At 43.3% G+C, this 24,583-nt stretch overlaps 1 long non-coding RNA gene across 1 annotated transcript in view; it reads right to left on the minus strand.

Annotated features, from left to right (window-relative positions):
• The window catches only part of LOC129006573 (uncharacterized), a 60,331-nt gene extending 42,122 nt beyond the window's left edge, over positions 1-18,209 (minus strand). Inside the window, exon 1 of the long non-coding RNA XR_008492026.1 lies at positions 18,117-18,209. This is a non-coding gene — a long non-coding RNA (uncharacterized LOC129006573). The remainder of the gene's footprint in view (positions 1-18,116) is intronic.
• Positions 18,210-24,583: the final 6,374 nt, after the last annotated feature.

Consider the following 24,583-nt stretch of genomic DNA (forward strand, 5'->3'; position numbering starts at 1 on the left):
TACAAAAAATTAGCCAGGCATGGTGGTGGGCGCCTGTAGTTCCAGCTACTTGGGAGGCTGAGGCAGGAGAATGGCATGAACCCAGGAGGTGGAGCTTGCAGTGAGCTGATATCATGCCACTGCACTCCAGCCTTGGGGACAGAGGGAGACTCTGTCTCAAAAAAATAAAAATTAAAATTAAAATTAAAAAAGAAAATTATCTGAAAAAAAGGAACTCAAATGATTAATGAGCCTACAATAAAATAATGACCTTGTTATCAAAGAAATACAAAATACAGTCCTGGCGTGATGGCTTGCGCTTGTAATCCCAGCACTTTGGGAGAACAAGATGGGAGGATTGCCTGAGATCAGGAGTTCGAGACCAGCCTGTGCAACAAGACAAAACCCTATCTCTACAAAAAATACAAAAATATCCAGGTGTGGTGGCACGTGCTTGTAGTCCCAGCTACTCAGGAGGCTGACGTGGAAGGATTGCTTGAGCCTGGGAGGTCGAGGCTGCAATGACCCAAGATCATGTCACTGCACTCCATCCCAGGTAACAAAGTGAGACTTCATCTCTAAAGAGAAAAAAGAAAAAAAATACAGCAACAATAAAGTACTAAAACAAACAAACGAACAATCCAACCCCTTCTCTCTTATGAGACCTGGGCAAGCTACTTAATCTCTAAAACAGTGGTTCTCAACTAAGGGTGATTTTACCTGATCCCCCCACCCCCCAACAACCAGGGATATTTGGCAATATCTGGAGACATTTTTATTTCTCGCAACTGTGTGTGGGAAGAGAAGAATGCTGCTGATGTCTAGGGGTAGAGGCCAGGGTGGAGCTAAATATCCTATAAAGCACAGGACTGCCCAGGAGTTGGAGGCTGCAGAGAGCTATGACTGCACCACTGCACTCCAGCCTGGGTGACAGAGCAAGACCCTACCTCTAAAGCGGAAAAAAAAAAAAAGTCACAGCTTCATAAAATGTATGTAGCCCTTCCTAATGGGAGACAATGAGGAGTCTCTTCCATCTCTTCAAACTACTGTGTATATTTAAGTCCCAGGTATTTCAGAGATCTGCAGTCCTCTACATTCTGTTATTTTGATTTTATGTGTCTTCTTCATTTGCTTAGGAGTAGAAACAATTTTCTGAAATTTTATTCCAGAGAGAATTCTTTGTCTTGCACGTTTTAAGCTCCTTTCTTCGTCTTCCTTCTTTTTTAGATGAGAGGCAGAATTCTTGCACAGACACCACACTGTGTTTCTTGTTGCTTAGTCATTTTGAAATAGTGGCAGTTCTCCATGGGCCCACTATTCCCCCTAAATAATACTGATGTGGTCTCTTTTGCTTATCTCTCTGTTTACCTGCATGCAATTTGCATCTTCTCTATGGAATATGAACTGGGGCTTGGATCAAAATCACTTTTATTTGTTGGTCCCAAAGCCGTCTGAGAAGGGTGGGGAGGAAAGTGGGTCTATGTGCAGTCAAAGCTGGGAACTCTTTTTCCATTTCTTTTTTTTTTTTTTTTTTTTTGACAGAGTCTCTCTCTATTGCCCAGGCTAGGGTGCAACCTCAACTCACTGCAATATCTGCCTCCCGGGTTCAAGCAATTCTCATGCCTCAGCCTCCTGAGTAGCTGGGATTACAGGCGTTTTCCACCACATCCAGCTAATTTTTGTATTTTTTGGTAGAGATGAGGTTTCATCATGTTGGCCAGGCTGGTCTCAAACTCCTGACATCTAGTGATCTGCCCACCTCGGCCTCCCAAATTGCTGGGATTACAGGCGTGAGCCGCCATGCCTGGCCTATTTTTCCATTCATTTTATTTCTGATTTTGATGAAACCCTTGACTAGGGTCCCCAGTCCCTAAGGGACAGACCCTGTCCCGTAGCTGGGCAGTGGGTCTGGAGGGTTGGGTTTGTCTCCCCACTCTGGCGGATCAGATATGAAGCTGGATCCCAGCCCAGTAGCGTGTGAACGCCTTGTCTGTTGTGGCCACAAGTACTTTTCTCCCGCCAGCTTGCTATGTCGCAGCTGCCTGGCCCTCAGGGACTATTGCTGCTAGAAGCCTATTTCTGTACTCTTTCCCACCACTGTGGCCTTGGATTGATGTTTAGCTGTACAGCAGGGGAAAAGGGCCCCCAAGCAGAACATTCCAGATCTTTTCTCTTGCCAGCTCAGGCCCCTATTTCCTGTTCCTCCGAAGTGAGAAGTATTAGTGGGATTTTTTAGAAATGCAGCCTTCTCTCACCACGTGCTGCAGCTCACTCCAAAAAGGGAGTTGTGGGTTGGTTCCCAGAATTTTATTTCAATTCAGACCTAATTGTTTTTTATTTGGATGCATTGGGTGTCCTGTATTTGGATTTAGATGTCTTGAAGTCTGTGGTATGAGGTTGGGAAAATTTCCTAGATTCAGTGTTGGAGGATGTTTCTTTTGGTATATCTTGTTTTCTTCATTCCAGTCAGTGTTAGAAGGAAATTTTGTAAATCTGTTAATTTTACTGCCTTTACTGGATGTTCCAATACCATTTGTTGTTTTTTTGTTTTGTTTATTTTTATTTATTTATTTTTTTTGAGACATGTTCTTGCTCTGTCACACAGGCTGGAGTGCAGTGGCATGATCATAGCTCACTGAAGCCTCAACCTCCCGGGCCCAAGTGATCCTCCCATCTCATCCTCCCAAATAGTTGAGACTACAGGAATGTACCACCACACCTGGCTTTTTCTTCTTTTTTTTTTTTTTTTTTTTGGAGAAACAGGGTCTGCCTATGTTGTCCAGGCTGGTCTTGAACTCCTGACCTCAAGTAATCCTCCCGCCTCAGCCTCCCAAAATACAGAGTCTATAGGCGTGAGCCAACATCCCTTTTAATGATTACATAACATCCCATCACATGGATGAAGCCTAATGTTCTTAACCAATTTCCAAGTGGCATACACTTAGGTGATTTCCAATTTTTCATCATTACAAAGATGCTGCAAAAACTTTGAACGTAAATACTCATGTACATCTCTGATTAGTTCTTTAGCAAATGATCACATTTCCAATGACAGGGAGTTCAGCAGGACTTTGCCCCTTCTCAGACCCATCTTTGCTTCTCAGTCAAGTGGTTCTAAATAAAACCGTCACAAAATCCTTTGCCATATTGTGGAATGCTTTCAGCATGTTCTCTTTCCACCAGACCATATGTTGACCCAGATAAGTTAATCCCTCTCTCCAGCAACATGGTTTGTCCACTGGGATGTTTTTCACCCTCATTTCCATTCTTCCTCCGCACCTGCTCATGGCTTTTGCATCCTCCGCAGCTTCTTGCACTGTGCCTTCTACTTTCTCTCACTTTCAGCTGCTTTTGTCCACACACTTTTGAAGCCTTGGGATCCATGTCCACTGAGGCTTTCAACTTGTGAAGATCAATGTGCTAGAAGAAACAGCCATCTGCTCCTTAGCACCCCGCTCGTCAAAATAAAATATCATGCGCACACACATGCTGAAGCCTTGACACTTCACTGTCAGAAAGCAGAAACCAGTGCTCATGTGTCTATCAAACCCTGAAGACCACTTGCATGAAAAGCCCCAGAAGTGCATGTTAAAATTTAAATTCCCGGACTGCACCTCAGACTCACTATGCTAAAATCTTGAGGGATAGGGACCAGCTCTCCAATGATTCCACTACTTATGAAAATGTACAAACTTCTGTAATTACAAGAGTTATTTGCTTTCTTTTAGAGACACGGTCTTGTTCTGTCACCCGGGCTGGGGTACAGTGCCACTCATAGCTCACTGCAGCCTCGAATCCCTGAGCTCAAGCAATCCTCCTACTTCAGCCTCCCAAAGTGCTGGGATTACATGTGTGAGCCACTGCACCAGGCAAGAATTCTTATATCAAAGCTCAACTCTGTGTAAGTTGAAACTGCGACTCTCTTCCCATGACGACTTTTTTTTTTTTTAAGACGAAATCTTGCTGTGTCACCCAGGCTGGAGTGCCGTGGTGCAATCTCAGCTCACTGGGACTTCTGCATCCCAGGTTCTAGCGATTCTTGTGACTTAACCTCCCAAGTAGCTGGGATTACAGGCACGTGCCACCATGCCCGGCTAATTTTTTGTATTCTTAGTAGAGGTGGGGTTTCACCATGTTGGCCAGGTTGGTCTCGAACTCCTGACCTCAAGTGACCCATCCACCTTGGCCTCCCAAGTGCTGATATTACAAGCATGAGCAACCACGCCCAGCTCCATCATGACTTTTTAATAAAAAGTCCATTAAGCATGTTTCTAAAATGATAGCAATACTCATACAGTCTACACATAACACAGATTATTTTTCAAATAACATGGTGTGGTAGTGATGAGAAGAATCACCATCTCTGGTACTCCTCTTTTTTTGTAGCTCTTGCCGTTAAGTTGGAGCCATGTGACTAGGTCTGGCCACCAGGCTGTGAGGAGGATTTGGTTTGTGAGTCCTCCACACCATGCCCTTTGTAGTGTCCTTTGAGATATGTGCTGAGATGGTAGTGTAACAAGATAGTGAGCCAATGTCAGCTTGAGTCTCTTATGGTCTGAGGATCAAAGCCCCTGTCAACCTTCAGTGGATGTATAGCATGAGCCAGTAAATATGTCATGGAAATTTTATTTGTCATTGCAGCATAACCTAGTCTCATTCTAACTAACCAATTGAAACCCCTATTTCTTGTTCATGCATCAGTGTACCTGAGTGTCTTAGATTAATTTAACATTAAGTAATTGTAAGTGTACAGTTCTATAATCTGAGCTTTATTAGAATATCGGCTCCTAAAATTAACTCCTATCTTTGCAACTAATTTTGCCACGTTTGAAATTGTGCAAAAAAGAAGCCAGGTGAGGTGGCTCACATCTATAATCCCAGTACTTTGGGAAGCGAGGCAGATGGATCACTTGAGCCCAGGAGTTCAAGACCAGCCTGGCCAACATGGTGAAACTTGGTCTCTACTAAAAATACAAAAATTAGCTGGGCATGGTGGTGGTTGCCTGTAATCTCAGCTACTTGGGAGGCTGAGGCAGGAGAATTGCTTGAACCCGGGAGGCAGAGGTTGCAATGAGCCGAGATCATGCCACTGCATTCCGGCCTGGGTGACAGATTGAGACGGAAGAAAAAGAAAAGAAAAAAGAGAGACAAAACTTTCTGTAGGTGAAAGAAGAGTACTACAAAACCCTTGGGAAAACACTTGGAAAAAAGTAACCAAGATAAAAAGTAAATCATTTAGTGGTTGACCAGAGAAAAAATCCAGAACTTGCTCTGCTACCTCTTTTGACAAGAATTCACTTTTAAAAAATTCATATCCCTACAATTAACCATGACAGGAAACCCCAAATTTCTCTTAAATCCAAAATACATACGTGCTTTAAATAATGTAGGTTTCTACATTATTTATGTTGAGTCAGAATCTAATTTTTAATTCCTAAGGATCATACACACCTCTGGTTGTGGCTCAGTTCTGCCATATATGCTGATATTGAACACAGGGCTCATCTTAAACATGGTGCCAGCACTTCCGCCTTCTGACAGTAGAAGTGCCTTTCCTCCTCTCCCAACCCAATCTCCAATTCCAAGGACAATTCCAGTTTGCCTTGTGAAGAGTATTAGCAAAGACCAACTTCTCTTGGATGTAAAAGGTATATGTATTTTTGGCTGGGTGCGATGGCTTACGCCTGTAATCCCAGGACTTTGGAGGCTGAGATGGGCGGATCACATGAGGTCAGGAGATTGGGACCAGCTTGACCAACATGGTGAAACCCCATCTCCACTAAAAAATACAAAAATTAACCAGGTGTGGTGGTGGGTGCCTGCAATCCCAGCTACTCGGGAGGCTGAGGCATGAGAATTGCTTGAACCGGAGAGGCAGAGGTTGCAGTGAGCCGAGATCATGCCACTTCACTCCAGCCTGGGCCACACAGTGAGGCTCTGTTTAAAAAACAAAAACTATGTGTGTGTGTGTGTGTGTGTGTGTGTTGTTTTTTTAGCAACAAGGTCTCACTATGTCACCAAGGCTGGTCTCAAACTCCTGGGCTCAAGCAATCCTCCTGCCTTGGCCTCCCAAAGTGCTGGGATTACAGGTGTGAGCTATTGCACCCAGTCAAACTTTTTAATTTTGGAGGTCTCACTATGTTTTCCAGGCTGGTCTCAAACTCCTGAACTCAAGTGATCATCCTTCCTCAGCCTTCCAAAGTGACTTTGTTGTTGTTAGTGTTGTTGTTGTTGTTGTTAAGGGCTAATTGTTTCATGCTAGTACATGAGTAGATATTATGTTTCCTTATGCAAGAATCATCTTCTAGTGTCTTCTAGAATTATCTAGTATCTTCTATGATCCTTGAGATTAATATCAAAGACATAATTTGAGGGTATTAACTGAGTCAGTAACTACTTGCTACTGGTTGCTGTGGGGCAGCGTTACCCAACGGTTGAGACACAATTACCTTTTGGATGAGGATCAAATAACATAGATTCACACCAAAAGAAAGTTATTCCCTTTACAATCCTCTCCTGATCTTTCTGGTTGTATCAACCAGGATGTCTTGGGTTCACCGTCAGGTCTTTAACAGAAGAAAGAAAGAAGGACCAAGAGCAGAAGAAAGAAGGACCAAGCTCCCTCTGCACCTCTTGGTATTAGAGCTGACCATTGTCAGGGGCTGTATTAGTTCATTTTCACACTGCTGTGAAGAGATACCTGAGACTAGGTAATCTATAAAGAAAAAGAGGTTTAATGGATTCAGTTCCACGTGGCTAGGGAGGCCTCACAATCATGGAAGAAGGCAAAGGAAGAGCAAAGGCCTGTCTTACATGGCCACAGGCAAGAGAGCATGTGCAGGGAAACTGCCCTTATAAAACCATCAGATCTCCTGAGACGTATTCACTATCATAAGAACAGCACCTGCCCCCATGATTCAATTACCTCCCACCAGGTCCCTCCCATGACACTGGGGATTATGGGAACTACAATTCAAATTGAGATTTGGGTGGGACACAGCTAAACCATATCAGGGGTGCCGAACCCCATGCAGTTGAAAATCCATATATAACTTTTGACTCCTCCAAAACTTAGCTACTAATAGCCTGCTGTTAACCAGGAGTCTTATCAATAACATAAACAGGCAATTATTAATATATATTTTGTATGTTGGTTCTGCATATTATAAACAGTATTCTTTCAATAAAGTAAGCTAGATAAAATAAATGTTATTAAGAAAGTCATAAGGAAGAGAAAACATAGTTACTATTCATTAAATGGAAGTGGATCATCATAAAAGTCTTCATCCTCGTCATCTTCATGTTGAGTAGGCTAGGGAGGACAGGGAAGAGGAGGGGTTGGTCTTGCTGTCTCAGGGGTGGCAGAGGTGGAAAAAAGTCCATGTATAAGTGGACCTTGCAGTTCAAACCCATGTTTTTCAAGGGTCAACTGTAGTTATTTGAGTCTCAAGGCCAGCATTTGTTTCTCTGCAGCGAACACAAGTGTTGGGCCAAGAAAAGTAGGGAAAAGATTTTAAAAAGAGGTAGCAAGAACTGCTTTTGTCTATTCTGTTCCTTTTTTTAATCTTATTTTTATTTCAATTTGTCTCCTTTACTTCATTTATGGTAGCATAACCTCTGGTTTCTATTTTGCGTTTGTCTCTGCCTTGTTTGTCTAATCATTTAGCATATAAATTACACATTTTTCTGTGTTGTCGATATATTTCAGAATCTGATTCAATTTAAGAACACTTTCCTTGGAAAATCACAGCTACACTATACTTAGAATTTCAAATTAAGTAATTTCTTTAAGAATCAGATATTCTTTCCTCAACTAAAAGTCTTCAGTTCACTTTCCCTGATGTATTCCTCTGAAATTCAGTCGCCCCATAAAAATCTGACTCTGGCATTTTTTTAGGTCTTTTCAATAACAGGTTCTTGATGTTGACTCAGAAATCTTTATTAGATATGAGGCTAAGGTGGTGGAAAGAGCATGGACTTTGGGATAACCCATACTTGGATTAAAGACGTACTGGCTTTAATGCTTATTAGCTACATGACAAAGACAGATAAAATCTATTAAGCGTCTATTGCCCCCTCAATTAATTGCTTCTCTTCTACGGACAAGTAAGAAATAGAGGAAGGATGTTAAGACTAGCAGTTTTGGCCTGTGGCTGTATCCAGCAGTCTTTTTAGAATGGATAAGCTTTTAGCACTCGATGTCACCAGTATAAAACTTGATGGAACTCCAAGACAACCAAAAATTTAAAAATTAGTATTATCTCATAAGCAAAACAGAAATTCAAATCATAAATATTATGAATTAGCGTTAAGAGATTGAACTGATGCCTCCAAAGGATTATTTCTTCTTTTCCATCTTTTTCTTTTGAGAGATCCCTTTACATGGCTTACTGATTTTTTTTGTGCATATTTTTATTTCTTCCTATCATTGCAGTACTTGCTCTCTATGCTTTCCTTTCTCTCTCATTACTTTAAAATTCCTTTTAAAATAGAAGAAAACTGGCCAGACATGATGGCTCAAGCCTGTAATCCCAGCCCTTTGGGAGGGCGAGACGGAAGCATCACTTGAGGCTGGGGGTTCAAGACCAGCCTAGGCAACATAGGGACCCTGCCTCTACAAAAAAAAATTGTTTTAAATTACCCAGATCTGGTGGCACACACCTGTCCACCCAGCTACTCAGGAGGCTCAGGTGGAAGGAACACTTGAGCCTGGGAGGTGGAGACTGCAGTGAGCTATGATTGCACCACTGCACTCCAGTCTGGGTGATGCAGGGAGACTCTGTGTAGTTTTTTGTTTGTTTGTTTGTTTGTTTTGAGACAGAATCTCGCTCTGTCACCAAGCTGGAGTGCAGTGGTGTGATCTCGGCTCACTGCAACCTCCGCCTCCTGGGTTCAAGCGATTCTCCTGCCTCAGCCTCCCGAGTAGCTGGGGCTACAGATGTACGCCACCATGTCCAGCTAATTTTTGTATTTTTAGTAGAGACGGAGTTTCACCATGTTGGCCACGGTGGTCTTGATCTCTTGACCTCGAGATCTATCTGCCTTGGCCTCCTAAAGTGCCGGGATTACAGGCGTGAGCCACCGCACCCAGCCGAGGCCCTATCTTAAATAAATAAATAGAAGAAAACCTTCTGACTTCAACATTATATCATTTGTCTCATCAAAGGTCTTTCAGGTCCTCTTAATTTCTTATCTGTCTAAGAAAATAGAAAAGAATCTCAACTCCCATTCGGCTCCTCTTCACTGACTCAGTCCAACTACTTTCCCACTGTATACACAGAAAGCCCTACTTGATTCTAGTCAGACTAAAATGACTGGTAGTGATCTGTCATTATTCAGTGCTCAAAGCCAAAGATTTCAAATAAAATATAAAGTTAGAAGATTCTTCTGTAAATACAAACAAGTCACAGAACTAAACTGACCCAATAATCCCATAGAGAGTTTTGGGTTTTTTGTTTTCTTTTTTTTTTTTTTTTTTGGATAAACAAAAATTGACCCTTCTGGTCTTAAATGTTGAAACTTACATTTGTTTTATGTGAGTTCTTTCCTTAAGAAATCAACTTCAGGCCTCTCAAAAAAAAAAAAAAAAAAAAGAAATTAAACTCACCAGACAACAACATCCAATGACATGTGGACCCCTCATTTGTCGTGATTGTTTCCTAGCCCCTCCCTACTTCTTGTTTTCTTACACATTGTTACATTTCCTCTCTGCTATATAAACCCCTACTTTTAGTCATCAGGGAGATGGATTTGAGAATGAGCTCCCATCACCTTGACTGCAGCACCCGATTAAAGCCTTTCTCAGCCCAGCGCGGTGGCTCACACCTGTAATCCCAGCACTTTGGGAGGCTGAGGCAAGCAGATCACGAGGTCAGGAGATCGAGACCATCTGGCTAACATGTTAAAACCCCGTCTCTACTAAAAATACAAAAAATTAGCCGGGCGTGGTGGCGGGCGCCTGTGGTCCCAGCTACTGGGGAGGCTGAGGCAGGAGAATGGCGTGAACCCGGGAGGCGGAGCTTGCAGTGAGCTGAGATTGCACCACTGCACCCCAGACTGGGAGAGAGAGCGAGACTCCATCTCAAAAAATAAATAAATAAATAAATAAATAAAAAATTTTTTAAAAAGCCTTTCTCCCTTGGCAATATTCACTGTGTCAGTGATTGGCTTTCTGTGTGACCAGCAGGACCTGGACAGAATCCCTGGTGCTTCCGTAGCAGAACCTGTAACATATTCCAGTACGCGTGTTTACAAAGCCCAGCTCTGAAAGAAAACTTCGAAGGGAAATATGAATACATTCTCTTGTCCTGACATAAAGGATTGATCACGGTTTTTAGGTAGTTCTGCCTTATTCTTCTATTTACCTTTGTGAGTTTAATGCAAATCATTCCAGAATGTCAGAAGGTGGTATCTATTTTTGATATTGCTTCTCCAAAATGACATTAGAAAAACATGGTGTAGGTGGGGATTCTTGACAGCCATATTCCATTAAAAGGGTGTTGATAAGGGTATTCCATTATCAGGGTCAATTGGCTACAGGGGGAGAGAAAAAAAAAGAAAGGCCAGGGGGAATTATAGCTCCAGAAAAGTCACCCCTTCCTCACATTGGCCCATATTTTTGGGTTATCACAAAAGGAAAGTAAGTAGGACTTAAGTATGAGAAAGGGGAAAGATTTGTTTGGGTGACATCTGAGGAAAGGTGTAAGACTGGGAGAACTGGGTGCGGTGGCTGCGCCTGTAGTCCTGGGTACTTGGGAGGCTGAGGCCAGAGGATTGCTTTGGCCCAGGAGTTTTGGACCAGCCTGGGCAATGTAGTGAGACCCCATATTTTAAAATATATATTAAAAAAGAAAAAGACTGGGGCCGGGTGTGGTGGCTCACGCCTGTAATCCCAGCACTTTGGGAGGCCGAGGCAGGTGGATCATGAGGTCAGGAGTTCAAGACCAGCCTGGCCAAGATGGTGAAACCCTGTCTCTACTAAAAATACAAAAATTAGCTGGGCGTGGTTGCGGACGCCTGTAATCCCAGCTACTCAGGAGGCTGAGGCAGAGAATTGCTTGAACCAGGAGGTGGAGGTTGCAGTGAGCTGAGATCATGCCACTGCACTGCAGCCTGGGTGACAGAGCAAGACTCTGTCAGAAAGAAAGAAAGAAAGAGAGAGAGAGAAAGAAAGAGAGAGAAAGAAAAAAAGAAAGAAAGAGAGAGGAAGAGAGGAAGAGAGGAAGGAAGGAAGAAAGAAAGAAAGAAAGAAAAAAGAAAGAGAAAGAAAGAAAGAAAAAGAAAGAAGAAAGAAAGAAAGAGAGAAAGAAAGGGAGAGACTGGAAGAGGTGTGAATGCAGGCATGCGGCTGGGTCTTCGTTCCAGCTGGAAAGCCAACTCTTCCCCTGCTCAAGCGTGAGAGGTCGAGTGCCAGCTGAGTTGTCACTGGAAAGTTAGAATAATGGAAGAGACTCAAAGGGGGTGCAGGGGATTATAAACTTCTTTCCCTACTCTTCTTTCTCTGACTGCTATGATCAGAGCTTGCCTGGTGACCATGGACCAGTCTCAGGGTGGAGAGGCTTTGCCTGCACCACAGAGATGACCTTGCCACAGGTTCATGTGTGTTCTCCACTTTCAGACACGGAATTTTGCTCTTCTTGCAAAAGGGCATGCCGGGTGTAGTGAACACTGTACGGTACCACCCAGGTTCACCTTCAGGAATGAAGGCCTCAGTCCCAGAGCTGTGGGAGGTTCTGCCAGGTGACAGCTGTCATTTTCGGAATTGCCTCAGCTGAAAAACCTTACCCAAGTTCATTTGCCCTTCCCAGGGTGCCCCATGTCCAGTGACTAATTGACACAGCCTCTCACTCAACTGCGACAGCTCTGGAAGGCCTTCCTGGGTTCAGAGCTCTCTGTGATTACAGCATTTGTCAAAACTCCATCCGAGCCCAACTTCTCCCTTTGCCTAATCCTCGCTGTCCCCTCTCCTTCCTTCTCAAGGTAAGCTCCCAGGAACACTCCTTTAAAAAAATATTAAAAAAAAAATTTTATGAGTACATAGCAGGTGTACAGGTGTATATATTTATGGGGGTACATGAGCTGTATTGATACAGGCGTGAAATGCATAGTAATCATATCATGGAGAATGGGGAATCCATCCCCTCAAGTATTTATCCTTTGTGTTACAAACAATACAGTTATACTCATTTAGTTTTTTTTTTTTTTTTTTTTTTTTGGAGACAGAGTCTTGCTCTGTAGCCCAGGCTGGAGTGCAGGGTGCAATCTCGGCTCACTGCAAGCTCCGCCTTCCAGGTTCATGCCATTCTCCTGCCTCAGCCTCCCGAGTGGCTGGGACTATAGGCGCCCGCTACCGTGCCCGGCTAATTTTTTTTTTTTTTGTATTTTTTTAGTAGAGACGGGGTTTCACTGTGTTAGCCAGGATGGTCTCGATCTCCTGACCTTGTGATCTGCCCGCCTCGGCCTCCCAAAGTGCTGGGATTACAGGCGTGAGCCACCGCACCCGGCCTCTTTTAGTTATTTTAAAATGTACAGTTAAGTTGTTATTGACTGTAGTCACCCTGTTGTGCCATCAAATTATAAGTCTTATTCATTGTTGCTAACTGTTTTTTGAACTCATTAAACATCTTCACCTTCCCCTGGCCCCCTCACTAACCTTCCCAGCCTCTAGTAACTATCCTTCTACTCTCTATGTCCATGAGTTTAATTGTTTTGATTTTTAGATCCCACAAATGAATGAGAACACGTCATGTTTGTCTTTCTGTGCCTGGCTTATTTCACTTAACATAATGATCTTCAGTTCCATCCATGTTGTTGCAAATGACAGGATCTCATGCTTTTTTATAGCTGAATAGTACTCCATTGTGTATATGTGCCATGTTTTCTTTATCCATTCATATGTTTATGGACACTTAGGTTGCTTTCAAATCCTGGCTTTTGTGAGCAGTGCTGCAACAAACAAGAGAGTGCAGATACCTCTTCAATATACTAATTTCCTTTCTTTGGGGTATATAACAGCAGTGGGATTGCTGAGTCATATGGTAGCTCTATTTTTAATTTTTTGAGGAACCTCCAAACTGTTCTCCATAGTGGTCAGGAACACTCCTTAATAAAGATCCTGCCCACTAGTTTCCGTCTCAGAGTCTGCTTCCTGGGACGACCCAACCTTAATATTCATATTTGCTTTACTATACTGACAATTGCATCCACTTTCAGAATTTTATATGTATAGAAAACTGTCTTCAATATCGTATAATTTCTTGAGAGACTTCTGATTGTTGACTGTTAATAAGGAGCTAGTGTGATAAAATAAGTAATTAAACTGGTAATTATTGTTGACTTTCATTTTGAAAATGACAATCTTTAAAAAATGGAAGACTTAGATACACAGGAAAGTGAACTTGGAGTCCAAGGGGCTATGTCAGTTACACAGCACAAGTCTCTCACCGGCCAAGCAAAAGGCGATGTCAGGGAACAACCCTGGTCCTTTCAGTGCCAGCTCATTGCTGGTAAATGTTAAATATTCTGTTGGTACTTAGTTTAGCTCCTATTTGCTCCTATACTAGCAGGGGAGTGGGAAAATACACGAGCAAACTGAAATGAAACTACAACTACCCCACCCCTCCCACAAAGACAAAAGGAAAAACCTCCGAACTCATAGGCACTTATGTTTGTGTAGGACTGGAAGGGAGGAGGAGAAATTGTGCAGTTACTCAGCAGTAAAGGTAATATTGATGGTAGAACTGCTAGTGACCACCAGAAATGGAAAGAAGAATGTCAACTCCTTCAGCCCCATAGAGAGAGGGAGGGACGCAGGGAGGGAGGGAGAGGAAAGGGGAGGGAGAAGGAAGAGATTCTGAAAGAAAAATGAATTGGCTGGGCGCAGTGGCTCACACCTGTAACCACAGCACTTTAGGAGGCCAAGGCAGGTGGATCACTTGAGGTTAGGAATTGAAGACCAGCCTGGCCAACATAGTGAAACCCCATCTCTACTAAAAATACAAAAATTAGCTAGGCATGGTGGTGGGCGCCTGTAATCCCAGCTACTGAGGAGGCTGAGGCAGGAGAATCGCTTGAACCTGGGAGGTGGAGGTTGCAGTGAGCCGAGATCATGCCACTGTACTCCAGCTTGGGTGACAGAGCCAGACTCAGTTCCCCCCCCCAAAAAAAAAAAGAAAAGAAAGAAAGAAAAATGACCTGAGAAAAGTATGTAATACTAGGAAGCCCCTGATACACAGAAATCCCAGTTTTGAGGCCGGGCACGGTGGCTCACGCCTGTAATCCCAGCACTCTGGGAGGCTGAGGGGGGTGGATCACGAGGTCAGGAAATCGAGACCATCCTGGCTAACATGGTGAAACCCCGTCTCTACTAAAAAAAAAAAAATACAAAATTTAGCCGGGTGTGGCGGCAGGCACCTGCAGTCCCAGCTACTCAGGAGGCTGAGGTGGGAGAATGGCGTGAACCTGGGAGGTGGAGGTGCAGTGAGCCGAGATCGTGCCACTGCTCTCCAGCCTGGGTGACAGAGCAAGACTACATCTCAAAAAAAAAGAGAAATCCCAGTTTTGGTAAAAATAGGCTGTGATTTATGTGCAATTCTTTTGATAAAATTCTGTGGTCTCCTGGAGGAGCCATAACCACAGACATGACGAATAACAAATAAAACAAATAAAAAGCAAGAGAGAAGGTGCTGATCTTTTTTTTTTTTTTTTTAAGTTTATTCTCCGGCTGGTTTGTTTCCCCAGAAAGCAGCTGTTTAAAATTGAGAAATAGCTACAACTCTTCTGTAATACACTCTGGGGAAAGAGAAGAGGAAGGAAAGCAAATACAATATTACAAAAAAGCCTGTGCAGTGTTAGCTTAAATTAGAAACGGTTTGAGGGTTCGTTCTCTCATCAGAAAGGAAAAAGAAACGCAGGAAGAAACAGATGAATACATCTGAGAGGAAAAAATTAAATTATCATTATACACAGGAAAAATTAAGCTACTTAAGAGAATTATTAACAGTGCATATGTTAGCAAATTGCTTTGGGAGGAAGTGGAAAATGCTCTTTTGAGCATTCTCTACTTGATTATGATCTTGCATAGAATTTTGAGGGCATTGTAAAACAACAGGTAGATGCTTATTATCTGCCACACCTGCTCTGACCAGCTCTGTAACCCGTCCCATTCCATTCCGTGACTGAGAGGCCCAGGGTGTTAGTGCATAGAGATCACTGCAGGATCCATACAGAAGCCTCTGGAGGCAGGGCCCAGTGGCTCAAACCTGTAATCTCAACACATTGGAAGGCTGAGGCAGGAGAATCACTTGAGGCCAGGAGTTCGAGACCAGCCTGGGCAACACAGCGAGACTCTATCTCTACAAACAATTTTAAAAATTAGCTAGGCATGTGGTGGCCTGAACCTGCAGTCCCAGCTACTTGGGAGGTTCAGGTGGGAGGATCGCTTGAGCCCAGGAGTTTGAGGCTGCAGTGAGCTAGGATTGTGTCACTGCACTCCAGCCTGGGTGACAGAGCAAGAATCTATCTCTAAAATAAATACATAAATAAATAAAAAGCCTCTGTAATCTCTCTATACACGCTCTATATAAACATTCTAATGCTCTCTATACACGCTCAAGCAATTCAGCAAATATGTAGGTTGCAAATTGTGTCACCAGCTCTGTATGTTGTGGGGCTACAATTTCAAATATAGCCCTTTAGGGACTTATTTTTTATTTTAAATTATTAAAGATAGAATCTTGTTTTTAAAGAATATGTTGCATGGATACCAATCTCTTTATTCAATATTTTATTCTCTGTAGTAAAGCAATTCAGATTTCAAGACCCCATGTGTGAGTAGATCAATGCTAAGCACTAATGACAATGGAAGGATAAATACTGCCATTGTCAGCTGGGCGTGGTGGCTCACACCTGTAATCCTAGCACTCTGGGAGGCCGAGGTGGATGGATCACTTGAGCTCGGGAGTTCGAGACCAGCCTGGCCAGCATGGTGAAACCCCGTATCTACTAAAAACACAAAAATTAGCCAGATGAGGTAGTGGGCACCTGTAATCCCAGGTATTTGGGAGGTTGAGGCAGGAGAATGGCTTGAACCCAGGAGGCACAGGTTGCAGTGAGCTGAGATCATGCCACTGCACTCCAGCCTGAGCGACAGAGACTCCGTCTCAAAAAAATAAACAAAACAAAACAACACAAAAAAACCTGTCCTTGCCTTCTAGATAAGTCTTGGCATGAAGTCTATCCACTGAAGTAGTTTGTGACAAGTACTTGAAGCAAGTAGTTTGTGCATTTTTCTACATTTATGCTAATTATGTCTGTTTCGGAATGGTAGTCTTTTAAAACGATGTGATGGTTTTAAAGATATATCCACAAATCCTCTGATACTGCCTCCCTTAAGAGAAGAAACTTAATTCCTCTCTCTTTGTGTGAAAAAAAAAATCCAGGCACAGTGACTCATACCCGTAATCTCAGCACTTTGGGAGGCTGAGGCATGAGGATCACTTCGAGCCAGGAGTCAGAGACCAGCCTGGGTAACATAGGGAGACCTCATCTCTACCAAAAATAAAATAAAAATTAGCTGGGCATGGTGGCATCCACCTGTGGTCCCAGCTACTTGGGAGGCTGAGGTGGGAGGATCACTTGAGCCCAGAAGGTTGAGACAGCAGTGAGCTGAGATCACGCCACTGCACTCCAGCCTGGGTGACAGAGTGAGACCCTGGCTGAAAAAAAAGAAAAAGAAGAAAAAGACTGTAGATGTATCTATTTTGCTTTCTGTGAATGGAGCTCCTTAGTGTCACTTCTCTTCACTGTCTGACCATCTCTTCCGTCCTTCAATTTCCACTTTAAATGCCTTTCCATCTGCCAAGCAGTCGGAGGTGTCCTTATCATACTTCCCAAGTCAGTTCACATCTCAGTTTTAGGGCTTGTATTATGTCATTAGTCTGTCTGTTTCCAAGCCTATCTTCTCCACAGACTTGAGTTTCTTGAGGATAAACTCTGTTATCTTCAGGGCCCACCAGTGCTGGTCATACAGTGAGCTCTCCATGGACTTCATTGTGTGCATGGGTGGATAGATAATGAGGTGACAACCTGCCTCTCAGAGCCTTAACCACCCCCAGTTAAGCCATGAAACAAGGCTATGGTTTCCAGTTTGTACAACCTCCTCCCTAAGTTCATTGCCCTGGACCTAGAATGAGGAGAACTGGCTGGTGCCCCTTCTTTCCTTTTGCCTTTCCAATGGTTTTCTTCCAAGCTATAAGGCCTTGCTCTAGAGATTTTAAAGTATTAAGAACTGGAATGCTGTTCTACATGTTTAGGTCAACAGAGTCAGTTGATCCATAGAATGCACATATTGGGTTTTTTTTTTTTTTTTTTTTTTCAGCATTAGGTCTTCCCCCTTCTAAAGAATGATACGTGCCCCCGAACTCAGAAGTGATGTTTGATCCTAAATTACACATGCAAAACAAATTAGTTAAATAATGATTTAGTCCAGGTTCTCTGACAAGCAAATGCCAAAAAAGGATTAGCTGGATAAGAGATTAATTGGCAAAAACATTGGGGCACTGGGGAGGGAGGCACTGGGACACTGGTGATAGGAGAGCCATCAGATCATGACACAGGTCTGCCCCCTGGAAAGACAGAGGGAAGGAGGGAAAGAAGGAAGGAAGGAAGGGAGTGAGGGAGGGAGGAAGGAAGAGAGAATGGAGAGGAGGGAGGAGAAGGGAAGGAAGGAAGAAAGGAAGAAACTGGAGACGGAAAGAGGAAAAGAGAAAAAGAGGGAGGGAGAAAGAAAGGAAGGAAGGAAGGAAGGGAGGGAGGGAGGGAGGAAAGAGGAAAGATAGGCCATAGACTGCCTTGTAGTTCTACAAAAGTTTCAGCAAGGTCTAAATGGAGTCAGTGAACCTAAGTTGCCCATTAGAGGAGCCCCTGCCTCCCAGGAAGGGGCCTCCTTGGTATCCCTGCTATACTCAGTCATTGACTGGGAGCAGCCCACAGGAAGTGTGGCCTCAATGCCGGGCACACCAGCAGCTAGGGCTGGAAATAAATTATGCTTCCTGCAGTAGGAGATCTGAAAGGTGTATTCTCATGCTACTGCAGACAACAATTTGTATAACTTAGAGTTAACTACCCTCTGATCTTACCTGAAACAGTGGAGTGATCCAAGGCAAGTTTGGGGTTTAGTCCTCAATCATCCACCTGGGCCTTGTTCTCAATTCCACTAACTAAACAGAGGGTTGTAGTCACAGCATCCTAAATGAAGATTGAGAAGGATCCACATTTTGCTAAAAATGTTAAGCTATAGCTCTGCAGCAAAATAATTCCTGCTTTCATTTCAAAATACAATAGATGTATTACTTTTCTTCTGCTTCTGCAAGACACTGATTCGAGAGGAGTGTTGGATGCCTGCAAACAGGCAAAAACAAAATAAAACAAAAAACAAAACAAAAAAACCCCCAGGTATCCAAAATCTAGTGACTGTTAGTCCAAAGTCTTACTTATTTTTTATAGACTGATTTATGGATCAAGAAATCTTCAGTTTGCCTTTGCTACCAAATGAGGCCACCTTATCACGGGTCATCTTTACCTCCATGCCCTAGGCCTGCTAGGGGACAGTGTCTCACCTCAACTAACAGGCATTCAGTTACGCTGACATCAACTAGATTAAGAGAGTTGGCTCTTGCCCCAGTGAGTTGACTGTTTAGGAAGCCAGAGTTTGCAAGAGGCCTTCTTTGCAGAACTTGCTCTGCTAAATCTCTCATTTGGGGAACATTTGTAAACATTTATTATTTACTTTTATTTTTAGAGGCAGGGTCTCACTTTGTTGTCCAGGGTGATCTTGAACTTCTGGCCTCGAGCAATCCTTTTGCCTCAGCCTCCCAAAGTGCTGGGATTATAGGCATGAGCCACTATCTTGGCCCTTCATCTGGGGAACCTTTTCAAAATGTCCATATAAACAGTGGTTGGATCTGGTGCAGACAAGCAGTCTTTGGAGGTGATGAAATCTGGTCTTGCATTCTAGCTCTACCACATTTTTGTCAACAAAGGCAGGTGATTGGTAGATGTCCAAATGTCAGACCTTTGGAAAAGCTCCAGAAGAAAGGGGAGATAATGCCAGAAAGGTTTAAAAGTAGCTGTTGGAATTTGGTCACAGAAAGTGACGTGCAGAGGAGCAACTCATTCACTAGGCTAGATGGAATTGGGGAGATAGAGGAGAGTCCAATTTGCAGAGAACGGGGTCAGTGAGGCATAGGGAGAAAAGCCGCAGTCAGGTTTCTGATGTACAAAGGTGGAAGGCAAGGACTCAGGCACAGAAGTCTAAATAAGGAATCAACTTCCTGGAAATACTGGGGAAACAGGATCAGATGACCCAGTGTTGGGCTGAAGATCTTGTTTATTATCCACCACATATGGAGGATGTGAATTATTCCACAGTCTGAGCTGGAACTTTCCTGCTTTACAGATAGGGTTAAGCAACCCTAGATGCAAACTCCCAGAGTTCAGAATTAGGTAGACCACAATCTCCAGAAGCTGGATGTTTACATGTTCACACTTTAAGATGATAATTTCTATAACAATAAATGATAGAAATAGAAAGTTCACAAACGTCAATTTACTTGAAAGTATAAGAGATATTTTAAAAAGAAATAACCCAATCAGGGCTGGGTGTGGTGGCTTACGCCTATAATCCCAGCACTTTGAGAGGCTGAAGCAAGTGGATTGCTTGAGGACAGAAGTTCAAGATCATCCTGGGCAACATAGTAAAACCCCCATCTCTACAAACATTTTTTAAAAAATAGTTAGGTATAGTGGTGCACACCTGTAGTCCCAGCTACTCAGGAGGCTGAGATAGGAGGCTCGCTTGAGCCCTGGAGTTTGAGGCTGCAGTAAGCTATGATTGCATCACTGCACTCCAGCCTGGGCAATAGAGTGAGATCCTGATGAAAGAAAGAAAGAGAAAGAGAGAGAAAGAGAGACAGAGAGAGAGAGAGAGAGAAAGAAAGAAAGAGAAAGAAATAAAAAGAAAGAAAAGAAAGAAAGAAGAAAGAGAAAGAAAAGGAAGGAAGGAAGAAGGAGAGAGAGAGAAAGAGAGGGAGGAAGGGAAGGAAAGAAGGAAGGAGGGAAGGAAGGAGGGAGGGAAGGAGGGAAGGAAGGAAGGAAAAAGACAGATAACACAGTGGGATTCCATTATCCACAAGGGACTAAAATAGGATCATGGAATAAATACAAATCGGCCTGTACTCATGTGTTATCAATAGGGCTGAGAAATTCTCAGTCTTCATTACCTTTTGACAACTGATGAGAGTGAACAGTCCTCTAAGATTAATGATGTATTGGCTGCCACTGCCATGCACAATCCAATCACTAAGTTGATGCTTCACCAAGAGAAATACTGCGTATTTTTTTAAAGTACATATTAGAAAAAGAAAGCAGATTTGGAAAGTAAGATTCTGCTATCTTATTTCTTTTTCTTTCTTTTTCTTTTTTTTAATAGAGGGAGTTTCACTCTTGTTGCCCAGGCTGAAGTGCAATGGCGTGATCTCAGCTCACTGCAACCTCTGCCTCCTAGGTTCAAGTGATTCTCCTGCCTCAGCCTCCCGAGTAGCTGGGGTGACAGGCATGTGCCACCACACCTGGCTAATTTTGTATTTTTAGTAGAGACAGGATTTCTCCATGTTTGTCAGGCTGGTCTCGAACTCCCGACCTCAGGTGATCCACCCACCTCAGCCTCCCCAAGTGCTGGGATTACAGGCGTGAGCCACTGCACCCATCATGTTTTGTTTTGTTTCGTTTTGTTTTGAGACAGGATCTCACTCTATCACCCAGTCTGGTGTACAGTGGTGTGATTACAGTTCACTGTGGCCTCAGCCTCCCAGGCTCAAACAATCCTCCCACCTCAGCCCCTCCAGTAGCTGGGAATATGGGTGCACCCCCACGCCTGGCTAGTTTTTACTTTGTTTTTGTTTTGTAGAGATGGGGTTTCGCCGTGTTGCCCAGGCTGGTCTCAAAGTCCTAGGCTCAAGTGATCCACCTGCCTCAGCCTCCCAATCTTATTTCTTTTCAGGTACTTAACACTCTATTTGGTAAATTTCATAGAAGCATTTCTGGATTATTTCTTTAAATGTATTTAATCCTCTAACAAGTTTCATAGGCAGGAGGTATTCTAGTCACATAAATATATAAGTTTAATGCTGTCTTTATTTTTCTTCAAGTTTGTTTTCCAAAAGTGTGGACCATTAGGTGCATCATGCAGCAATCCCATGGTTCTTCTAAAGGGAAACATAACCTTTTATTTTTAAACTACCCTTAAATATATAGGGGAAATTGTTAAACAATTGTAGCTAAGACTAAGTCAAGGGAATTCAGGACTTAGGAGAATTACACTACCTATGTGTTCTGTACTTGATACCTTTCTCCCTGCCATATAAAAAAAAAATTATGTGCAGAATAATCTGGCTAAAATAAGGAACTGAAGGAAGCATTGATGGGGAAACAAGATGGAGAAGAGAAAGAAGTTTTGAGAGACAAGTGAGTAAAGAAGGCATGGCTTTGACGGAGGGATTCTGAGGCCACATTCCAGGTGGATTTTCTTTTTTTTTTTTAGACGGAGTCTCACTCTGTCACCCAGGCTGGAGTCCAGTGGCGCAGTCTTGGCTCACTGTAGCCTCTGCCTCCCAGGTTCAAGCGATTCTCCTGCCTCAGCCTCCCGAGTAGCTGGGATTACAGGCACCCACCACCATGCCCGGCTAATTTTTGTATTTTTAGTAGAGACGGGGTTTCACCATGTTGGCCAGGCGGGTCTCGAACTCCTGACTTCAAGTGATCCTCTTGCCTCAGCCTCCCCAAGTGCTGGGATTACAGGTGTGAGCCACTGTGCCCACCCTCCAGGTGGATTTTATTTATACGTGTCTATCGTTGCCTGAAGTCCTTTCTTAGTAACATTTTACTACACCACATCCCTTTCCCTACTTACTGCCTTCGTGAGTCCAACTCTTGGAGTCTATAATAGTTTGGCCTCTGTAGTCTTGCAGGTGATCATTTTGGTGTGATTTACTGAGAAGCAGCTCTGTGCACAAGCATTTTCTTTTCTGCTAAGTCTGGCCTGTTCTAGGGTCCCCTCTTACTGCCTCCAATCACAAATCTCGCTGATGGTTAAGACAATGAATTGTATTTTAATGAGGTAGGGATCAAGAAACCCTGTTTCTAGCTGAGTTATCTGTGACAAATCATTTATTCCTTGTGCTTCAGTTTCCTCTTTACTAAAATGAAGAGATTGGACTAAGTATCATTCAGTTTTAAATTTTTGTCTCTAGATGTAATAGGTGTCCTTTATGAGTAAGGCAGGTATTTGTTAGAGGTTGATATTGTAACGCCAAAGGTTCTTGCCTTAGCCATGCCAAAGGATTGGTGTGGTGGTAGCCTGTGATGAGAGAGAGAGACAGGGATCGGACCGAGAGAAAAAGAGCTGTAGACTTTATTGAGCAGAGTGACAGTACAAAGCTTCCACAGCGTGGAAGGGGTCCCGAGTGGGTAGCCAGTGTTAGATATTTCATCACCTTTTAAACTCTTTAAGGCCGGAAATATGTGGGGTGGGAAGATGTTACCAGGGCGAGAAACAAAGACCATTAACATGTCTCAGATCTTGAGAACCGTAATTGTAACTTAAGTTTTATCTACTTTATAACCTTGCAGCGGCATGGCAAAGGAGACAGGATCTCACAAGACTTTACAAATTGTGTTTACAGGGAATTGGAATTGGGAGCATAGATAAGTTCTGCTGGTCACAGAAAAACGGGTTTTTTAACATTCCTTTTAGTTTCAGGGGAGGGGGAAGGGAGAGAGGGAGAGAGGACACAGGGAAACTTACAGCAAAATTTTCACTGTTTATAGCTTTCTTGGGGAAGAAAACACATGCACAAATTCTGATGTTAGGAATATTTTAAGCATATATCTTCAATATCATTCATCCAGGACCAAAGTAAGTCCTGATGCAGGAAATGAGTGAGTTTCACAGCTTTCTCAGCCCCTACGACCCAGGAAGCCCAGCTAGCATCTCTGCTCAATATTTCCACTGAGAGCTAGGCTGATGAGAATGGTGCAGAACTGTGAGTACATTAAAAGAGCACGGCCGGGTTCAGTGGCTTAAGTCTGTAATCCCAGCACTTTGGGAGGCCGAGGCAGGGAGATCACGAGGTCAAAAGATCGAGACCATCCTGGCCAACATGATGAAATCCTGTCTCTACTAAAAATACAAAAATTAGCTGGGTGTGGTGGCGCACACCTGTAGTCCCAACTATTCGGGAGGCTGAGGCAGGAGAATAGCTTGAACCCAGGAGGTGGAGGTTGCAGTGAGCTGAGATCATGCCACTGCACTCCAGCCTGGGCGACACAGCAAGACTCCATCTCAATTAAAAAAACAAAAAAAAGATTTAGCAACTGCTACTCATGTAAAGAGAAGTAAAATGTATTTGCTGGAAACTGATGCTTCCATTTTGAAGTGGGTGGGTAAGAATTCTTAATCATCGTGGATTCATTTAGGCTCAATTCAGAGTTAATATATTTTAATTTTACACTTCCATTAGTTACTTTTGTTATTTATATGAGCCATTTATGAAATGAGTATCCAAAATCAGCTAACCTCTTCAGATCATTGTTTTGTGATAGCTAATAACTTTCTTTCTTTCTTTTTTTTTTTTTTTGAGACGGAGTCTCGCTCTGTCGCCCAGGCTGGAGTGTAGTGGCGCGATATCAGCTCACTGCAACTTCCGCCTCCCGGGTTCACGCCATTCTCCTGCCTCAGCCTCCCGAGTAGCTGGGACTACAGGCGCCCGCCACCAAGCCTGGCTAATATTTTTGTATTTTTTTTAGTAGAGACAGGGTTTCACCGTGTTAGCCAGGATGGTCTCTATCTCCTGCCCTCGTGATCCGCCCGCCTTGGCCTCCTAAAGTGCTGGGATTGTAGGCGTGAGCCACCGCGCCCAGCCTTTTTTCATTATTTATTTAATCAAGCTATGAGTAGGAGTTTAGATTAGTTATATTTCTTATGGAAGGTTTCTTAGAACCTTACCGCAACTTTTTTTTTTCTTTTAACTTTTTTTTTTAGGTTCAGGGGTACATGTGCAGGTTTTATTATATAGGTAAACTTGTTATATAGGTAAACAGTACAAAAAAGTTGGTACTGCACTTTTTTTTTTTTTTTTTCTGAGACGAAGTCTCGCTCTGTCGCCCAGGCTGGAATGCAGTGGCACGATCTCGGCTCACTGCAAGCTCAGCCTCCCGGGTTCACCCCATTCTCCTGCCTCAGCCTCCCGAGTAGCTGGGACTACAGGCGCCCGCCACCACGCCCAGCTAATTTTTTTTTCTATTTTTAGTAGAGACGGGGTTTTGCCGTGTTAGCCAGGGTGGTCTCAATCTCCTGACCTTGTGATCTGCCTGCCTCGGCCTCCCAAAGTGCTGAGATTACAGGCGTGAGCCACCACGCCTGGCCTGCAACTTTTAAACTTTGATTTATCCATCCATTTTTTTCTAACCTTGTTCAAAAGGTTAGAAACCACCTATAAAAGATTTGAGGTGGTTATATTTCAACTAGATCCAATATATTAATGGGTTT

Source organism: Pongo pygmaeus, chromosome 8 (genome assembly GCF_028885625.2).
Source record: "Pongo pygmaeus isolate AG05252 chromosome 8, NHGRI_mPonPyg2-v2.0_pri, whole genome shotgun sequence".
In the NCBI taxonomy this organism is placed as follows: domain Eukaryota; kingdom Metazoa; phylum Chordata; class Mammalia; order Primates; family Hominidae; genus Pongo; species Pongo pygmaeus.